Source organism: Loxodonta africana, chromosome 21 (genome assembly GCF_030014295.1).
Source record: "Loxodonta africana isolate mLoxAfr1 chromosome 21, mLoxAfr1.hap2, whole genome shotgun sequence".
Lineage (NCBI taxonomy): Eukaryota > Metazoa > Chordata > Mammalia > Proboscidea > Elephantidae > Loxodonta > Loxodonta africana.
In genome coordinates this window covers 39,283,061-39,304,856 of record NC_087362.1, presented here as the reverse complement: position 1 = coordinate 39,304,856, position 21,796 = coordinate 39,283,061, and the positions used below count along the sequence as shown (strand labels likewise).

General features: G+C 40.7%; 1 protein-coding gene across 3 annotated transcripts in view; it reads left to right on the top strand.

Moving 5' to 3' along the window:
- The window catches only part of WWOX (WW domain containing oxidoreductase), a 1,096,383-nt gene that overhangs the window by 829,870 nt on the left and 244,717 nt on the right, over positions 1–21,796 (top strand). The window lies entirely within an intron of this gene.

Here is a 21,796-nt window from a genome sequence, read left to right as displayed (position 1 = left end):
AATAAAATAAAAAAACCCATTGCTGTCCACTCGATTCCAACTTATAGCAACCATACAGGACAGAGAGTAGAACTGCCCCATAGGGCTTCTAAGGCTGTAAATCTTTACGGAAACAGACTGACACATCTTTCTCCTGCGGAGCAGCTGGTGGGTTCGAACCACCTACCTTTCAGTTAGCAGCAGAACGCATAACCACTGCGACACCAGGGCTCCTCCATCATAATAAGTGACCAGATAATCCCTTACATTGTTCAATAAAATAATTGCTTTGTCTCCTCACTTAGCCCCTTTCAGAAGAGCCAAGGAAAATGTGCCACCTCGATGCTATTTATAACAAGTTTTACCTCTTGCCTCCAGGGCCTAAATTGGAAACCTAATTTTGGATCCATAAAAGTGAAAATATGTGTATAAGAAGCCCCAAAATAAAAAATTCCAGGGCAGCTCATAAGAGACCTCCGAGCAGGTTCAGGTTGATTTGCCTCCTGGTGGATATTTAATTATGGCATTGAAAAAACACCGGTAATTAAATCATTATTTCTTAGGTTGCTGGGTTAGGTCCAAGGACATTCTAGAGGAAGGCAAAGGCAGAGGGAGGAAGGAACTTAAGAAATGCAAAATGGGGCAACGTAACCCTGAGCCCAGCTGTGGAATTAGATGTTGTTGTCATTAGCTACTGTTGAGTCGACTCCAGTTCACGGCAACCCTGTAAACAGTGGAATGATGCTGCCCAGTCCTGTACCATCCTCGTGATCTGTGATCTGCTCGAGTCCATCGCTCCAGCTGCAGTGCATTTGGAGCAGTGCCTTTCAGCCTAGGGGGGCTCATCTTCCAGCACTATATCAGACAATATGCTGTTGTGATCCATAGGGTTTTTAATGACTAATTTTTGGAAGTAGATTGCCAGGCCTTTCTTCCTAGTCTGTTTTAGCCTGGAAGCTCCACTGAAACTGTCCACCATAAGTAACACTGCTGGTATTTGAAATACTGGTAGCATAGAATTGCTGGTAGCATAGCTTCCAGCATCATAGCAACACACAAGCCACCACAGTATAACAAACTGACAGGTGGGTGATGGGTAGAATCAGAGTGCAGTTTATAGCCACCTGTGTAGCTGTGTTGTCTTGTAGATGCTCCTCAGCCTCCCTGAGCCTTAATTTGCCCATCTGTAAAATGGGGGTAATAATGCCTACTTCACTGGTTTGCTGTGAAACTTAGAAATGCAGTACTTTGCTCAGTGCCTGGCATGTAGCAGGCTGGTCAACAAATGGTTATAGTGGTGGCTATCATTTGTTTATTGTTATTGTTTAGGAGACTTGTCCCTGTCCCACCAAAGAACTGTCTGTCTCCTTTTTAGAAGTTTCATAAATGTCTTTATGATGTTACATAGAGTACTCGTGTCTAATAGATCTCAGAGCCTATGTCTTTTTTGGGTGACCAGACTGAAAATGTACACTCTTTCGAGCAGGCTGAAAGTCAGTACCTAATGGCATTTTGCTTTTGACAGCCTCCCAAGTCCGGAAAGTCCTGAAAGGCCCAGCCCCCATGACAGGTTGGCTCTCTTCTGCATAAATGCCTGTGACAGTTTTGCCTGATTACCACTGCCTTCTGATCTCTCTGGATACTTTGCAGTTCCACCCAACTGAGCAGCAGAAACCAGAGCATCCCCACCCAGGGAGCAGTACTGGTACCTGTAAGTGTGGGGAGCCACTTTTGGGGCCTGTGGTAGGCAGAATTTTGACCCCCATGACCTTCACACCTGGTATTACTCATATGGTTAAAAAAAAGAGAACAGTTGTCATTGAGTCGACCCCAACTTATGGCAACCCCACGTGTGTCAGAGTAGATGAAGTCCATAGAGTTTTCAGTGGCTGATTTTTTCCAAGTAGATCACAGCCCTCTTTCTTCCAAGGCACCTCTGGGTGGACTCAAGCCTCCAACTAAAGTTAGCAGCTGAGCGCTTTACAAAAGGGACTTTGCAGATGTGATTAAGATGAGTAATCAGCTGACATTAAAATAGGGAGATTAGGGATAGGGGCCAAGATGGCGGACTAGGTAGACGCTACCTCGGATCCCTCTTGCAACAAAGACTTGGAAAAACAAGTGAATCGATCACGTACATAACAATCTACGAACCTTGAACAACAAACACAGATTTAGAGATGGAAAACGAACAAATACCGGGAAGCAGCGATTGTTTTCAGAGCCTGGAGCCAGCGTCCCAGTCAGCGGATTTTCTGGAAAAACTAGTTTCCCAGTGATGGCTCGGAGACAGCAGTCCATATCAAACCACATAAAGAAGCAGACCATGACAGCTTCTACAACCCCCCAAACAAAAGAATCAAAATCTTTCCCAAATGAAGATACAATCCTGGAATTGCCAGATACAGAATATAAAAAACTAATTTACAGAATGCTTCAAGACATCAGAAACGAAATAAGGCAAACTGCAGAAAAAGCCAAGGAACACACTGATAAAACTGTTGAAGAACTCAAAAAGATTATTCAAGAACCTAGTGGAAAAATTAATAAGTTGCAAGAATCCATAGAGACACAGCATGTAGAAATCCAAAAGATTAACAATAAAATTGCAGAATTAGACAACGCAATAGGAAGTCAGAGGAGCAGACTCGAGCAATTAGAATGCAGACTGGGACATCTGGAGGACCAGGGAATTAACACCAACATAGCTGAAAAAAAATCAGATAAAAGAATTAAAAAAAATGAAGAAACCCTAAGAATAATGTGGGACTCTATCAAGAAGGATAACTTGCATGTGATTGGAGTCCCAGAACAGGGAGGGAGGACAGAAAACACAGAGAAAATAGTTGAAGATCTGTTGGCAGAAAACTTCCCTGACATCATGAAAGACGAAAGGATATCTATCCAAGATGCTCATCGAACCCCATTTAAGATTGATCCCAAAAGAAAAACACCAAGACATATTATCATCAAACTCGCCAAAACCAAAGATGAACAGAAAATTTTAAAAGCAGCCAGGGAGAAAAAAAGGTTTCCTTCAAGGGAGAATCAATAAGAATAAGTTCAGACTACTCAGCAGAAACCATGCAGGCAAGAAGGAAGTGGGACGACATATACAGAGCACTGAAGGAGAAGAACTGCCAGCCAAGGATCATATATCCAGCAAAACTCTCTCTGAAATATGAAGGCGAAATTAAGATATTTACAGATAAACACAAGTTTAGAGAATTTGCAAAAACCAAACCAAAGCTACAAGAAATACTAAAGGATATTGTTTGGTCAGAAAACCAATAATATCAGATACCAGCACAACACGAGGTCACAAAACAGAACATCCTGATATCAACTCAAATAGGGAAATCACAAAAACAAATTAAGATTAATTAAAAAAAAAAATACTCATAACAGGGAATCATGGAAGTCAATACGTAAAAGATCACAATAATCAAAAAGAGGGACTAAACACAGGAGGCATAGAACTGCCATATGGAGAGTGATACAAGGTGATATAGAAAAATACAAGGTAGGTTTTTACTTAGAAAAATAGGGGTAAATAATAGGGTAACCACAAAGAGATATAACAACTCCATTAACTCAAGATAAATGCCAAGAAAAACGTAACGACTCAACAAACATAAAGTCAAACACTACGAAAATGAGGATCTCACAATTTACTAAGAAAAACGTCTCAGCACAAAAAAGTAAGTGGAAAAATGAAATTGTCAACAACACACCTAAAAAGGCATCAAAATGACAACACTAAACACTTATTTATCTATAATTACCCTGAATGTAAATGGACTAAATGCACCAATAAAGAGACAGAGAGTCTCGGACTGGATAAAGAAACACGATCCGTCTATATGCTGCCTACAAGAGACACACCTTAGACTTAGAGACACAAACGAACTAAAACTCAAAGGATGGAAAAAAATATATCAAGCAAACAATAAGCAAAAAAGAAGAGGAGTAGCAATATTAATTTCTGACAAAATAGACTTTAGACTTAAATCCACCACAAAGGATAAAGAAGGACACTATATAATGATAAAAGGGACAATTGATCAGGAAGACATAACCATATTAAATATTTATGCACCCAATGACAGGGCTGCAAGATACATAAATCAAATTTTAACAGAATTGAAAAGTGAGATAGACACCTCCACAATTATAGTAGGAGACTTCAACACACCACTTTCAGAGAAGGACAGGACATCCAGTAAGAAGCTCAATAGAGACAGGGAAGATCTAATTACAACAATCAACCAACTTGACCTCATTGACTTATACAGAACTCTCCACCCAACTGCTGCAAAGTATACTTTTTTTTCTAGCGCGCATGGAACATTCTCTAGAATAGACCACATATTAGGTCATAAAAAAAACCTTTGCAGAGTCCAAAACATCGGAATATTACAAAGCATCTTCTCAGACCACAAGGCAATAAAACTAGAAATCAGTAACAGAAAAACTAGGGAAAAGAAATCAAATACTTGGAAAATGAACAATACCCTCCTGAAAAAAGACTGGCTTATAGAAGACATCAAGGAGGGAATAAGGACATTCATAGAATGCAACGAAAATGAAAATACTTCCTATCAAAACCTCTGGGACACAGCAAAAGCAGTGCTCAGAGGCCAATTTATATCGATAAATGCACACATACAAAAAGAAGAAAGAGCCAAAATCAGAGAACTGTCCCTACAACTTGAACAAATAGAAAGTGAGCAACAGAAGAATCCATCAGGCACCAGAAGAAAACAAATAATAAAAATTAGAGCTGAACTAAATGAATTAGAGAACAGAAAAACAATTGAAAGAATTAACAAAGCCAAAAGCTGGTTCTTTGAAAAAATTAACAAAATTGGTAAACCACTGGCTAGACTGACTAAAGAAATACAGGAAAGGAAACAAATAACCCAAATAAGAAACGAGAAGGACCACATCACAACAGAACCAACTGAAATTAAAAGAATCATATCAGATTATTACGAAAAATTGTACTCTAACAAATTTGAAAACCTAGAAGAAATGGATGAATTCCTGGAAAAACACTACCTACCTAAACTAACACATTCAGAAGTGGAACAACTAAATAGACCCATAACAAAGAAAGAGATTGAAACGGTAATCAAAAAACTCCCAACAAAAAAAAGCCCTGGCCCGGACGGCTTCACTGCAGAGTTCTACCAAACTTTCAGAGAAGAGTTAACCCCACTACTACTGAAGGTATTTCAAAGCATAGAAAATGACAGAATACTACCCAACTCATTCTATGAAGCCACCATCTCCCTGATACCAAAACCAGGTAAAGACATTACAAAAAAAGAAAATTACAGACCTATATCCCTCGTAAACATAGATGCAAAAATCCTCAACAAAATTCTAGCCAATAGAATTCAACAACATATCAAAAAAATAATTCACCACGATCAAGTGGGATTTATACCAGGTATGCAAGGCTGGCTTAATATTAGAAAAACCATTAGTGTAATCCATCACATAAATAAAACAAAAGACAAAAACCACATGATCTTATCAATTGATGCAGAAAAGGCATTTGACAAAGTCCAACACCCATTTATGATAAAAACTCTCAGCAAAATAGGAATTGAAGGAAAATTCCTCAACATAATAAAGGGCATTTATGCAAAGCCAACAGCCAATATCACTCTAAATGGAGAGAACCTGAAAGCATTTCCCTTGAGAACGGGAACCAGACAAGGATGCCCTTTATCACCGCTCTTATTCAACATCGTGCTAGAAGTCCTAGCCAGGGCAATTAGGCTAGACGAAGAAATAAAAGGCATCTGGACTGGCAAGGAGGAAGTAAAATTATCTCTATTTGCAGATGACATGATCTTATACACAGAAAACCCTAAGGAATCCTCCAGAAAACTACTAAAACTAATAGAAGAGTTTGGCAGAGTCTCAGGTTATAAAATAAACATACAAAAATCACTAGGATACCTTTACATCAACAAAAAGAACACCGAAGAGGAAATAACCAAATCAATACCATTCACAGTAGCCCCCAAGAAGATAAAATACTTAGGAATAAATCTTACCAAGGATGTAAAAGACCTATACAAAGAAAACTACAAAGCTCTACTGCAAGAAATTAAAAAGGACATACTTAAGTGTAAAAACATAGGAAGACTTAACATAGTGAAAATGTCTATTCTACCAAAAGCCATCTATACATATAACGCACTTCCGATCCAAATTCCAATGTCATTTTTTAAGGTGATAGAGAAAGAAATCACCAATTTCATATGGAAGGGAAAGAAGCCTCGGATAAGCAAAGCATTACTGAAAAAGAAGAAAGTGGGAGGCCTCACTCTACCTGATTTCAGAACCTATTATACAGCCACAGTAGTCAAAACAGCCTGGTATTGGTACAACAACAGGCACATAGACCAATGGAACAGAATTGAGAACCCAGATATAAATCCATCCACGTATGAGCAGCTGATATTTGACAAAGGCCCAGTGTCAGTTAATTGGGGGAAAAGATAGTCTTTTTAACAAATGGTGCTGGCATAACTGGATATCCATTTGCCAAAAAATGAAACAGGACCCATACCTCACACCATGCACAAAAACTAACTCCAAGTGGATCAAAGACCTAAACATAAAGACTAAAACGATAAAGATCATGGAAGAAAAAATAGGGACAACCCTAGGAGCCCTAATACAAGGCGTAAACAGAATACAAAACATTACCAAAAATGACGAAGAGAAACCCGATGACTGGGAGCTCCTAAAAATCAAACACCTATGCTCATCTAAAGACTTCACCAAAAGAGTAAAAAGACCACCTACAGACTGGGAAAGAATTTTCAGCTATGACATCTCCGACCAGCGCCTGATCTCTAAAATCTACATGATTCTGTCAAAACTCAACCACAAAAAGACAAACAACCCAATCAAGAAGTGGGCAAAGGATATGAACACACACTTCACTAAAGAAGATATTCAGGCAGCTAACAGATACATGAGAAAATGCTCACGATCATTAGCCATTAGAGAAATGCAAATTAAAACTACGATGAGATTCCATCTCACTCCAACAAGGCTGGCATTATTCCAAAAAACACAAAATAATAAATGTTGGAGAGGCTGCGGAGAGATTGGAACTCTTATACACTGCTGGTGGGAATGTAAAATGGTACAACCACTTTGGAAATCTATCTGGCGTTATCTTAAACAGTTAGAAATAGAACTACCCTACAACCCAGAAATCCCACTCCTCAGAATATACCCTAGAGATACAAGAGCCTTCACACAAACAGATATATGCACACCCATGTTTATTGCAGCTCTGTTTACAATAGCAAAAAGCTGGAAGCAACCAAGGTGTCCATCAACGGATGAATGGGTAAATAAATTGTGGTATATTCACACAATGGAATACTGCGCATCGATAAAGAACAGTGACGAATCTCTGAAACATTTCATAGCATGGAGGAACCTGGAAGGCATTATGCTGAGCGAAATGAGTCAGAGGCAAAAGGACAAATATTGTATAAGACCACTATTATAAGATCTTGAGAAACAGTAAAAACTGAGAAGAACACATACTTTTGTGGTTACGAAGGGGGGAGGAAGGGAGGGAGGGAGGGAGAGGGTTTTTTATTGATTAATTAGTAGATAAGAACTGCTTAAGTGAAGGGAAGGACAACACTCAATACATGGAAGGTCAGCTCAATTGGACTGGACCAAAAGCAAAGAAGTTTCCGGGATAAAATGAATGCTTCAAAGGTCAGCGGAGCAAGGGCGGGGTTTTGGGGACCATGGTTTAAGGGGACTTCTAAGTCAATTGGCAAAATAATTCTATTATGAAAACATTCTGCATCCCACTTTGAAATGTGGCGTCTGGGGTCTTAAATGCTAACAAGCGGCCATCTAAGATGCATCAATTGATCTCAACCCACCTGGAGCAAAGGAGAATGAAGAACACCAAGGTCACACGACAACTATGAGCCCCAGAGACAGAAAGGGCCACATGAACCAGAGACCTACATCATCCTGAGACCAGAAGAACTAGTTGGTGCCTGGCCACAATCGATGACTGCCTTGACAGGGAGCACAACAGAGAACCCCTTAGGGAGCAGGAGATCAGTGGGATGCAGACCCCAGATTCTCATAAAAAGACCATACTTAATGGTCTGACTGAGACTAGAGGAATCCCGGCGGCCATGGTCCCCAAACCTTCTGTTGGCACAGGACGGGAACCATCCCCGAAGACAATTCATCAGACATGAAAGGGACTGGACAGTGGGTGGGAGAGAGATGCTCATGAAGAGTGAGCTAATAATATCAGGTGGACACTTGAGACTGTGTTGGCATCTCCTGTCTGGAGGAGGGATGGGAGGATAGAGAGAATGGGAAGCTGGCAAAATTGTCACGAAAGGAGAGACTGGAAGGGCTGACTCTTTAGGGGGAGAGCAAGTGGGAGTAGGGAGTGAGATGTATGTAAACTTATATGTGACAGACTGACTTGAATTGTAAACGTTCACCTGAAGCTCAATAAAAGTTAATAAAAAAAAAAAAATAGGGAGATTATCCTGGATCATCAGGGTGACCCAGTGTAATGACAGGAGCCCTTCAAAGCCCAAAAGGAAGGCACACAAGGAAGTCGGAGAGATGTGGCAAAGGCAAGGCAGAGATGTTCAGAGCACAAGAAGGCTTTGACGCACTTTTGCTGGCTTTGAAGATAGAGGCAGCCACACGACAAGAAATGTGGGCAGCCTGTAGAAGCTGAGAATGAGGCCTGGCCGACAGCCAGAGGAAATGGGGACCTCAGTCCTACAACCACATGGAACTGAACTCTGCCAACACCTGGTTGAATTTGGAAGCAGATTCTCCCCCAGAGTCTCCAGATAAGAGCACAGGCTGGCAGACACCTTGACTTTGACTTTGTGAGACCCTAAACAGAAAACCTGTCTGAGCCACCCTGTGCCTGGATTTCTGACCCCCGGCCATGCTAGATAATAAATGGGTGTTGTTTTAAGTTTGTGGTCGTTTGCTATGGCAGCCATAGAAAATTGATTCAGTGCCATGGGTCTTCCATGGCATGGGTCTCAGCCAGCCCTCACCCGATCCAGCATGCTCAGCCTTTTTCCTGTTTTTCCTTCCCAAGAGATTCCGCTCCCCTCATTCAATAGAATTGCTTTTGTTTGATTATGAGTGTGTTCAGAGTCATACTCAGCCTAATTATTGCTTTTGACTAACCCCAACACATAATGTTGTATGTCATGCTGTACTACTTTTAATTTCACAGATGAACACATTTCTATTCTTTTAATCCCCCTCTCCAAGTCTCATGTTAACTCCATCTGGACAAAGCGTTGAGGTGTATGTCTGGCTTCTTACAAGCTGAATGCCATATCTGCCCCAGATTCACCCTGCGGGGCAAAACCAACAAGTAAAAGCTTTTCCTCTTGGGTGATAAAAGCCTTGTTGTGTTCACCCGTCATTGTGTTGTAACCAAAAATCTTGTTTGTAGACTCTGAAGTGTCACCCACATCTATAACCTTAGGGTTCTCAGCCTTACCCTCTTCATAGTACCACTATGAAGCTGGATTTATTTAGTGCTTATCACATGTGAGGCACTGTGCTAAATACTTTGCGTGTATTATTTAATTTAGTTCTAACGCTCCCATTTGACAGATGAGAGGACCAAGGCTTCTAAACTTTCTGAAGTTAAGAAGCAGTAAGAATAGACTGGCATTTGAACCTGGGCAGTGACACCAGAGGGAGCCCTGGTGGTACAGTGGTTAAAGTGCTCGACTGCTGACCGAAAGATCAGCAGTTCGAACCCTCCAGTGACTCCGAGGGAAAAAGATGTGTCCGTCTGCTTCTATAAGGATTTACAGCCATGGAAACCCTATTGGGCAGTTCTACTTTGTCCTATAGGGTCGCTATGAGTCAGAATCGACTCAATGGCAATGGGTTTTCAGTTTAGTGACGCCAGAGATCTCATTTTAAACCATGGAATGCTGCATGTGGTTTTGTTTTGCTTTGTTTATTGGTTAAAAAACAAACAGAGAGTGAGAATGATTCCAATTTCCTCATCCTGATAGATTGTAGATTGCCTGTCTCATCATCCATCCCTCCCCAATATTCCCTCCCAGCCTTTCAGTCGAATTTGTAGTATTCAGGCCAAATGCATTACACAGTGAGTGGAGAGTCAGCCAGTCAATGGCTATTTCCTGAAGGAAAAAGGAAAAGAAAAGCTAACCGTTTCTCAGTGTTTGTTACTGCAAAAGTGCAGTGGTGCGCCATTGTTCAGAGAGGAAGGGGCTTGTTTGCCTTATCAGCTCCTGATGAAATAGGATATTGGGTCAGAAAGCTAAATTACAGCAGGTGCACTTGAATTTGAGAAGGAGAGACAAAGCAGAACCCTGGCCATTCAAGGTTTAACTTTTTCCTCATTCAGACACACCACACGCATACGTGTACGTACGTGCACGCACACACATATACACACACCAGTATTTCTAGTATTAGAATTTACAGATTTCTAAACCCATAAAAGAGTAGGCTTAAAATGACTTATATTATGTGAGGCAAGGTTTCAGAGCTGGAGTTCTTCATCCTTGGGTCAGTGCTTTCTGCAAGCATTTTAATAATGGTTCCTGTTAGATATTCGCAGTGATAAAATTGGGAGTTTTCAAAAGAAATCTAAAATGATCTACTGGCATGATGCCCAGGACTTTGGGAAACTTGAAAAAGGTTGACACTTTGTGGAAAACCAGACTTTTTTCAGTTCGGGCTCTGATTGCTTACTTTTATTATAGAGCAAGTACTTGCCAAGGGTGTGGCAGCTGATGGCTCATGGGCAGCACTGGAGACAGTTCCAGTCTCTGGTGCTGTGTACATGGTCAGTTCTTCCCAACTCAACTCAAAAGCCTCCCTCCATTTCATCCTCAAATAGCTCCATCCCTGGGAAGAAGTGAGTTGAGTGGTAGTAGCTCTAGGAGGACAATGAGGGGAAAAGACCAGATGACACCAAAATTCCTATTTTCAGTTGCCAGTGACAACAAACCCAGCCAAAACTGGCTTAGGCCAAAAAAGGAAATTTATTGGTTCATAGAATAGGAAAGCCGAGACGTAGATCTGGTGTGGTTTGATCCAGGTGATCAAATGATGATGGTGTTGTTGTTGCGTGGTGGTGGTCGACTGTTCAATCCACCCATTTATGACCACGCCACCTGTGCAATGGAGACCTCCTAACTTAGAGCCCTTGGAGAGTTCAGCCCTTATTTTGACCAGACAGGAAAATGTAATCAAAGTGTTATCCTTTGGACCTAGACGAGGCTGAGATCTCTCCTTGGCCTGTATAAACCGATTGCTATGAAGTTGATTCTGACTCAGGCGACCCCATGTGTGTCAGAATAGAACTGTGCTCCATAGGGCTTTCAATGGCTGCTTTTTCAGAAGTAGATTGTCAGGGCTTTCTTCTGAGGTGCCTCTGAGTGGGCTAGAACCACCAACCTTTTAGTTAGCAGCCAAGCATGATAACCATTCGCACTTCCCGGGAACTCCTTTCATCTACAGAGAATAATATATTTGTGAAGCAAATCAATAATGCACACACAACTGGGGGGGCATATTTAACCTACTTTAGAGAACAAACTCTTTGTAAGGGCTTTTGCACGTTAATTGTATGCAAATTGATGCTGCTAATTGCAAAAACAAGATTCAAACCTAGTCAAATTAGAAAACTATTCATCACCAATCCCTTTAGGATGTCTGATTCTCTCTTTGCAGTTTAAATTACTGCTTTATGGCTATATAACACCCCTTTTCTAGCACCCAGTTTACCATTGGCTTTCTCCCTAGTTTATTTGCTCCAGGAGACTGGAAACCCCTTAAGGGCAGAAACTGTCCCATTCACTGTTACCTCAATGCCCAACTCAGCCCAGTGCATACTTCACTTAAAGCAAAACAAAACACCCTGTTGAGGTCCTTCTGTGTGCCAGGCATAGTAATAGGCGGTGATAATAGAGGCCATCTGTGTGAATGCGTGAGCTCTTTCCTGGAATGCCTTGCTTTTACCACCCCACTTCAAATTTGAGGCACTCCTTCCACCCTGGCTCAATTTCTCCCTTCTCTGAGTTGCCCACCTGACTGTGATGGACCCATCCTGTGCTCTCCTGTAGCATTTTGTCTGTTGCATTTAGTCAATACTTTTCACTGCCAGTGTTATATTGCATTTGTTTTTATTCATTAATCCAGCAATCATTTATTGATTGCTATTGAGTATTCAATAAAAAAAAAAATTTTTTTTACTGAATACACATCCCTTTGTAAGACGCTGCAGGGGACAAAAAGATGGACAAGACATGGTCCTAGCTTTCATATATTATTTCTCATATTAAGAGGCAACATATGTCAGGGCAAGGACCATATCTTATTCATTTTTTTAGTCATTTTTTTTTCTTTTTTTAGTTTTTCAAATTTCCCGTAACAAGGGCCGACAGAGTAGGGCTTATTTCTTATTACCTATTTTTTGGGTGGATGGATGGGTGGGTGGCTGAATGGATAGAGAGATGATGCATAGATGAATGAATGGTAATATTTTTTATATTTCACTGAACATCTACAATGATATTCTAGTGCCTTGCTAGAAATAATGTGGCTGCCCAAATGTATACTTCCCCTTATGTACTTGTGGAGCATCGCCAGTGTACCAATCCCACACCAGGGGGTGGAAATAGACACATAAGTAAGAACAAATAAGACACAGAGCCTAGCCTCAAGACCTTTCGGTAAGGGAGTGGAGGCACATAAAAAAATTTCTATAATACAGAAGTTCTGGGTGGCGGTGGTAGGTGCTTTCATAAAAAAAAAAAAAAAAAAATGCATGAAGTGCTGTGGGAAGGCCAGATACAGAATCAACTCATCCTTTCTTAATCAGGGAACTCTGCAGAGAGGAGGCAACAGTCGAAGGCTGTGCAGGATTTTGGCCACAGAAAAGGGAGATTTTGCAATTAAGGGTCAGGCAGAAGAGAGACTGTAGTTGTCAAAGGCCGGGGCTAATTCTGGTAGAGCTGAAAGGCTGATTCTCAAATAATATTCAGAGAATCTTCACAGTCAGGCCGCCAAATGTTCCTCACAATATAAAGTAGATGTTTCCTATAGCTGAGTATATCATGGCAATGAAATCTGTCAGGAGGAACATTGAGGGGTCAGGTCGGGTATACTGCCTACACTCTGATCATACTTGAGGCAAGTAAGAGGGTAAGGATTATAAAGTCCCAGTTAGCTTGTAAGGGACCCTGGTGATGCAACAGTTAAGCACTTGGCTATTAACCAGAAGGTTTCAGTTCAACCCCAGCCAGCCACGCCACAGGAGAAAGACCTGGCAATCTGCTTTCATAAAGATTACACCCAAGAAAACCCTATGGGGCAGTTCTGCTCTGTCACATGGGATTGCTGTGAGTCAGAATTGACTGACGGCACCCAACAACAATAAGTTTGTGACAAAAGTGATTCTAGGACATGAAGAGTTCTCAAATAATGGTACCATCTTGAAGATGTGATAACTGGAAGTTTTTGCCAGCATATTTTTCAGATTTTCTCTATTAAACCTGTTTTCGGTTTGCATAGTGGTTAAAGAGCTATGGCTGCTAACTAAAAAATCGGCAGTTTGAATCCACCGGGTGCTCCTTGGAAACCCTATGGGCCAGTTCTACTCTGTCCTGTAGGGTTGCTATGAGTCAAAATCAACTCAACGACAAAGGGCTTAAACCTGTTTTCACTTTTTAATTTGTACAAGCATGCATTTCAAGTTTTGGAAAGTGTTCCATGAACAAAAAATTTGAGATCTGTGGAGCATTGCCTCAGATCCATGAAGAGGAAGAGAGGAGGTAATGGGGGCTGGGCAGGTGGGCTGAAGCCACTTTTGGAGACTACAAAGGAGAATAGCTCAAAGATTTAGGTTTAAAAAAAAGTTTAAGCCACTGAAAATTCTGGGTAATAGGACATTCTCTAAAGAAAGTGTGCTATAACTTCAGAGTAATTACAATCCTTCCAAGTACATGTGTATCTTATCTTAGGCGAGAACAAATTTGCCACAGCTTTAGGACTCTGTTCAGCTTTAAGGATATCGGCATCATAATGTTTGTTATCCTTGTGCTTTATTTAATAGACTTGCCTGAAATGACATTTTATATCATCCTTTGTCTCTATGAAATTTACCTGTACTGTTGGTACTGGTAATACACACGCCAAGTTTAACTCAGAAAAGTCAAATATACCATGAACGTTGCATTCTGAGGTCTCTGCACCCACAGAGGCAATATTTACCAAGATGGGGACACATGGTTTTCCCGACACCCGGACTACCAACCCTTTCCGTGACAGCGGCATTCATGATGACCAGATGAATTATCTGAAAAATGTAACATAGAATGATACTCTTTTGAGATCACAAAGAAGAATTATATTAGCTTGAGCTGCGTCATTGTTGTCGTTTTTTCTTTAGTTGTAAAAACAATCACAAATGTGAGTGCTTTGGGTTTGAACTTGTCAACAACGGGCAGCCTGCCATGGAGACAGAGATGTCACCTGTCGTTGGGGCTGAGACACCGGAGCAGGTGTTACTGTGGGAACCAGAGGCTCAACCGCTGCACACCTTTAATCTTGGATCTTTTTTTTTTTTTCTGGTGAAATGCCCGTGATTCATAACTCAGTCACGTTACTGAGGAATGTCTCTTCAGATAGATTCTAAGAACTTAAGTCTAGGGATTTTCAAACAGTCGCTTGATTTACGTACGTGAGCCTCTCAGGAAAGAAATTTTATTGGGCAAGCACCATATGAACAGGGGCCTGAGGAAAAAAAATAAATAATGAAGACTCTCTTCTCCTTCTTGTTTTGATCGCAAAGATTTCCCTGCATGGGTGTGGGTGGCCCACCCATGCCTTTGTGAACTTGCAGAGAAGATGGGGGAGCGGGGGGAGGGACATGACTAATCCCGTGTCCTCCTTTCCTTTTGTTTGTGCAACAACTCAATTCCCTGCCACCACATCAGTAGGTTTTACTGCAAATCTTGGTGCCCTCTCGCTTTCGTTTCACTTAATGCATTTCTACATTTCCCAGGGCTACCTGAGCTGTTTTCTTCCAAGGGGCACGCCTGCCTCAAATAACTAAAATTGCCTGGGTCTTGGAATTGGAGCCTTCATATTGTTTCCATATATTATTTGGTCCTATTCTTCCTTAGCTTACTCGTCATTCACACAGTGAAGGAAATTCCATTTGGTCCTTTTAAGACTGCCATACTAGCTGACTTAAACACTCAGCCCCGGTTACTTCTGGATATTTCGGTTCTTTATTGAAATGGTCCTTTTAATGTCACCTTTAATTTAATCAAATAGTGTCATCAAAATAACATTTACTCTATTACTGCAAATTCACTGCATTATTAACTAGTGTAACTAGAAAAAAAAGATGGTACAAGCCCCCATGGAAATATATACTTACCGTAAAAATGGATACAGTTCATAGATGTTCTATATTTAATTTGCAGTTTCAAAGCACTCTCGATGGAGAGGTTTTATGGTTCTGAAATAATTTAAAAACACACTTTACTACAATCCATAGCAGGTAGTTTTTGCCAGTTTGGAAAGTTATGGTGCCTTGTACTTTCCAAAGTAACCTGAACAGTATTTTTATTAATGGTGATGTACCGCTCATATAAGTCAGATTCCTAGAAATGGGAGCCTGCCCCTGCACCGTGGGTGATATAGCCAAGACCGTAATCAATGTCATTGAACAAGATGTATAGAAGTTGTTAAATGAGAACCTAGTTTCCTGTATAAACTTTCACCAAAAACACAATAAAATACTAAAGAAGAGAACGGTCATAGTCGGGGAAGGGGAGAAGGGTAAGGGTTATACCATTTAAAAATTCTAATCTTGATTCAAAAGGAAAAGCTTGTGTGTTGCGTTTACCTCTGTAGAATCAGCATAGTACAGGGGAAAGAGACCTGGACTGGGCAACAAGAGTCTGCATTCAAGATTTTAAGCAAGGTATTGGTTAGGTTGGTTAGGCTTCAGTTTCCCCAGCTGTAAAAAGAAAGAATTCTGTGATAGCAAGACATTTACTACCAAAATAATCCAGTAGTTTTTAAATGCTTGTTTACCCACTTTTTCTTGAGATCAGTAATGACATCTTCCAATTAGAATTTTTATAGCATGAGCCACTAGCTACAACTTTATACATGTGAGAGTAAAATATCAATGGAACATCTCTATTTCGAGATCTTTTTATCATTCTCTCTATTGAGGAATCCTGGTCCCAGAAGACTACTGGACAGATTTAGAAATAAAAGTATTGAACTGAAGCCGTGTGTTTTCAAAAGACATTTATTTTTCACCTGTTGCTACAGCTTCTACCAGCCAAGCATTGTACTAGGTCTGGAAACAGCAAAGGCAAATAAGGACAAGATCTCTCCATTTGTGAGACTTAAGGTCTAATAGGAGACAATAACATCTGAATATATATGAATAGTAAAATAATTCAGGTGTTATAATAAAAATATTTACAGGGCTAGCAATCCATCAGTTCTTCTATCTGTCCGTCCCTCTATCCATTCATCTGTTTGTCTCCCAATCCAGTCATCCATTCACTCATCCATTCACCCACCCATCCACCAGCCCATCCGTCTGTCCGTCCGTCCATCCGTCCATCCATCCATCCATCCATCCATCCATCCATCCATCCATCCATCCATCCATCCATCCATCCATCCATCCATCCATCCATCCTCCCACCCACCCATCTATCCACCCATCCATCTACTCACCCACCCATCCACCAACCCACCCACCCACCGTCCGTCCGTCCGTCTGTCCGTCTGTCCTTCTGTCCATTCATCCATCCACACATCCATCCATTCATGCATCCACTTCTAGGATGTCAGAACCATTAGTGCTGAGTCTCAATGTGATATGAAAGCACATGCCTTGGTTGAAGATCAAAGAGCCTGTCAGAGCCTGTAGTAGAAAACAGAGTCCAGACACTGAACAGACCTTATACAGATATGATGTCAAAAGAGCCAGAAGCAGTACTAAGGCCAGATGCCCACACTGATGAATCCAAGACAAGTGGAGAAAAGATGTGCTCTCTCAGGGGTCCTCAACTGTACTGAGATCACCCAGGGAAATGTAAAAATTCCTGATGCCTATGTTCCTCCTTGGAGTCCGATTTAAATAGGTTAGGGCACAGCCTGGGCATCAGAATTTTTAAAAGCTCTGAGATAATTCTAATTTGCAGCCACGGTTGGGATAAAGGATGTGTGTAAGGGGTGGTCTTTCTTGAGGATTAAGGGAATTATTCATGGTGTCTCTTCTTAGGTATATTAGTAGGTCTCCCATGAGACTTGGTATTCTCAGCTAAAGGTACACATTTCCTTGAGAAAGATTCAAGCCAATCATTTAATGTTTATGTTTCTGATTATATCCTCCTAAAATCCAGGTGGTCCCACATGCTGGGTTAGTGACATCAGAAACAGAAGGATTATACAGGTTAGTGAGAAAAATGGGGGAAATTACCATTATAAGTAGGTTTTTTTTTTTTTTTGATGATTATATAATTGGACTGATGATTGTATAATTGCATGTGGCTAAGCCAAGTTGGTCCTCTGTGAAACTAGTTGGTGTGAGAAAATTTTGTCTTTGATCATTCAGGATGGTATAGTGCTTCCTCTGAGCTTGGCACAAAGAAGACAATCCACAGATACATAGTTACGGGTTGGATGGATGGGTGGGTAGATGGCTGAATGCACACATGTGACAATGTTGGTGAGATGGATGGATGCATCGCATGCATGGGTGTGTGGATGGGCAGGTGCAGGGATGAATGAAAGGGCCTGTTCCCCTTAAGAGGCTCTTTACTACGAGGCCTTGGTCCTCAAACTTCCAAGTGCAAAAGAAGCCCCAGTGAGAGCTTGTTAAAATAAACGTATTGTGGGGGTGTTACTCGCAGAGATTCTGATTCAGTAGATGTGGAGATGAAGTTGAAGATCTGCATTTTTTAAAATAATTTATTTTATTTTGTTATTGAGAATATACACGGCAAAATATACACCAATTCAACCAATTCTACATGTGCAACTCAGTAATATCGATTACATTCTTCAAGTTGTGCAACAATTCTCACCCTCCTTTTCTGAGTTGTTCCTCCCCTATTAACATAAACTCACTGTCGCCTTGAGGTCCCTATCTAATCTTTCGAGTTGTTGTCAATTTGGGGATCTGCATTTTTTAAACAAGCCCCCCAGGTGATCATGGTGTACTAGTCAGTCTTGCCCTCCTGGAGCCTGATTCATCTCTATTTTTACATCTTCAATTTTATCAGTTTTGCAGAAATCATCTTGTGGTTCCATGTTACGTGCATCTGGGAGGCGCTGCTTTCAAATTTACACCAGCAATTTGGCAGGAGTAGGGGTAGGCTCACTAGCCAGGTATCTTTGGCCACTCGGTTTTTCCTGTTTCAGCAACTGTCCTGTTATCATGAGGGATCAGTCCCTGGAGAAGGACATATTGTGCTTGGTAAAGTAGAGGACCAACAAAAAAGAGGAAGACCCTCAACAAGATGGATTGACATAGTGGCTGTAACCATGGGCTCAAGCATAGCAATGATTGTGGGGATGGCGCAGGACCCAGGGGTGTTTTGTTCAGTTGTATATAGCATCAATATGAGTCAGAACTGAGCAGCTCTCCTGTCTCCCGTCAGGACCTACTTCCAGGGTGCTCCTGAATAAGCCCGCTGTGCTTGCACCTGCAGTCTGGTGGCTCTGGCTATAGGAGAGCTTTGGAAAGCGATGATATTGGGGTGAACAAGAGGGAGAGGTTTGTCTTCTGAACTAGAATGTCTTACAGGGGAGAGAGGGTGAGCCAAGCCCTTGACAAGGACATTCATCCTGAGAGATATGGTAGGATTTGGAGGTGGCCTCTCCTTCCTCCTCCCCAATACCTGAACCTCCCACTAGAGGCAGAGATTTGGGGTCAGTAGGTAGGTATCTGCTCTCTTCTGGGAAGAATTGGATTATGAAGGAGGAAAGGAAAGGCCCAAGGGCACTGGTCAGGGATACTAGGTAGCTGAGCAGGTCCACATCCTCATGATTCCTGGTTGGGCAAGTTTACTTGCAGAGATGACTGTCATTTTCTAAGAAAGTGAGATCGTTTCACATTGCATTTAAAGGTTTAAATAATGTATCCTGTCAGACAATTCTCTGGACGGTTTTTCCAAGTGAATGCATCAGAAAGTGCCTAGAAGAATGCCTGGCACAGAAGGCATTCAGAAAATGAGAGCTGGTTGAATAACAATCTAACTTGAGGTGTATCGTATGTACATTAAAAGGCATAAATGTTAGATGTACACTTCGATGAATTTTTGCTTACGTATATACCTGTGTAAACCACCTGGATCAAGATATGTAGCATTTCCAAGACCCCAGGAGGCACATTTGTACTCCTTTCCAATTAATAACCCCAGGTAGCCACTATTCTAATTTCTATGACCATAGTTTTCTGTTCTTGAACTTCGTACAAATGGAATCAGGCAGTATGCAGTCTTGTGTCTGGCCATTTTTGCTTATCATTATGTCTGTGGGGTTCATCTAAAGCATTCCATCCTTTTGTAATGTATAGTGTGCCATTTTCACCAATATTTTATTATGAAAATTTTTAAACAGACATAAATGTTGAAAGAATTGTATGGTAAACACCCATATATGCACCCCCTAGATTCTACAATGGGTGATCTAATTTGGACTCGATTTGGACATGTCACTCTACTTCCATCTCTAACCATTTATCCATCCCTCCCTCCATCTACCAAGCCACCTTAATTTTTGATTCATTTCAAAGTAAATTGCAGACGTTAGTCATTTCACTTCTAAACAGTTCTGCAAGCCTATCATTGCTGCATTATTGAACTAGAATTCAATGTTATGGTTTTTTGTTGGGACTGTGCTTTTTTTTTTTTTTGAATAATTAGGGTGTTGTAATGATAAAGCTATTAAGAACCAATATCCACTGAGTATAGACTTTGTACCAGACATCACTGACACGTATGCACGTTACTTCCAGTTGAAAATTCAGCAACAGCCTTAAAGATGCTACTGACTTGCCCAGGTTTGCAAAGAAAGTGGATCAGCTCAGGTTTGCATTTGACTCCAAAGCCAGTTGCCAGTATGCAATTCATTTGAATTTGAGTTAAAAGACTTGGTCTTAATTTCCATATCTGCCACTTACTAGTTGTGTGACTTTGGACAGGTGAACTAACCTCTCTGTACCTCCAATTTGCCAATTAGTAAAATGGGGATAATACTACCAATGCCACAGAGTGATGAATGAATGAGGTTTTCAAACACCTAGCAAAACCTATTTCAGATTCACAATTTAAAGCTTTCCGCTAGAAGATTTTGAGGGAACAGATAAAGTCTGTAGCACAAACTATGTTATTCAACCCACTTTTGTTGTTGCTCTTTGTTTTGGCTTTGTCCTTGCAGAAGTGTGATTTGATCTCATCTAAGAAGTTCCCTCTGTAATGCAAACTCTGCTCCTCTCTCCCTCTTTGCTCAGTGATGTTATAATATCTAGAGATTTATTGATTATTTGTTTGATTCCATTGTAGGCACAGGAGCAGTTCTCAGATTAAGACTATTAGATTTTCCCAAACAGTATTGCTGTGGTTTATACAATTGGACGGAACGGGTGATCTAATTTGGACTCAATTTGCTCTAAAGCAGAGCCAGAGGAGGAGGGGGTGGTGCTGTGATTTGGTTCTGAGCCTGAGAACAAGTCTGAAAAAGTTATCTCCAGGTGATATCTGTGTGCCTCATCAATTCCGGATACACTGCGTGAGCAGGTCTCAGAATTCAAAGCTTTTTGCTTGGTTTCTTTTCTTTTCTAGGAACTAAAGAACCTAGCTTTACCTAGCCAACTGAGATATTAAACCCACTGGTATAATTTATTTTTCCATGTGAAGTATCTCAGGAAAAAAAAAAAAAAAAAGTACCAGGTTGAATTTTCTTGAGGCACTGGGGAAGGCAAGCATTTATGGGTTAAGAGGAGATAACACACATATGCCCAGAAACAAATCATTTCCTGATACCAGCTTCGGATGGAACCAAATGGAAAATATGTCTTCTTCTGTACACCCCTCACCGTGGCGTCTAAATATATTTTTGTTCATACTGTGTATATAAGTTGTAGTTCTGGTTTTTTACTTAACATTATAACACAGTTCCATGATATTTTTGACTCTTCATGAATATTGTTTTTTAATGATGTCTATAAATTCTATTTAGTGGCTATTACTATTGTTTACTTTACCATTTCCCTAATATTGGAAATTTAGATTGCTTCCAGATTTTCCTTGTTATAAGTATGACTGAAAAGTAACATGTGTGCATTTTAGACTGATAAACGTACTACATAATGTTAAATTATTTCCTTAGAGTAGACTCGCCGGGTCAAACAGTGTACACCTTTTTAAGAGGCTTAAATGTATTGCACGATTGTTTCCCTGATGTGTCAATATAACTGAAAACAATGGTATGGGTTCAAATCCCACTTACTACCTGCCCTTCTTTGGGAAAAACACTTAATGGCTTTGTGCCTCAGTTTCCAAATCGATAGATGGGAACAGTAATAATGCCTACTTCATAGAGTTGCTGTGAGGATTGATTGAGTTAATAGATGTGAGGGATGTCGAATAGGTCTGGCGGTAGTAAGGGCTCAGTAAATATTATCTGTTTATTATTATTATCATCAACTGCTATTATTCCCTTC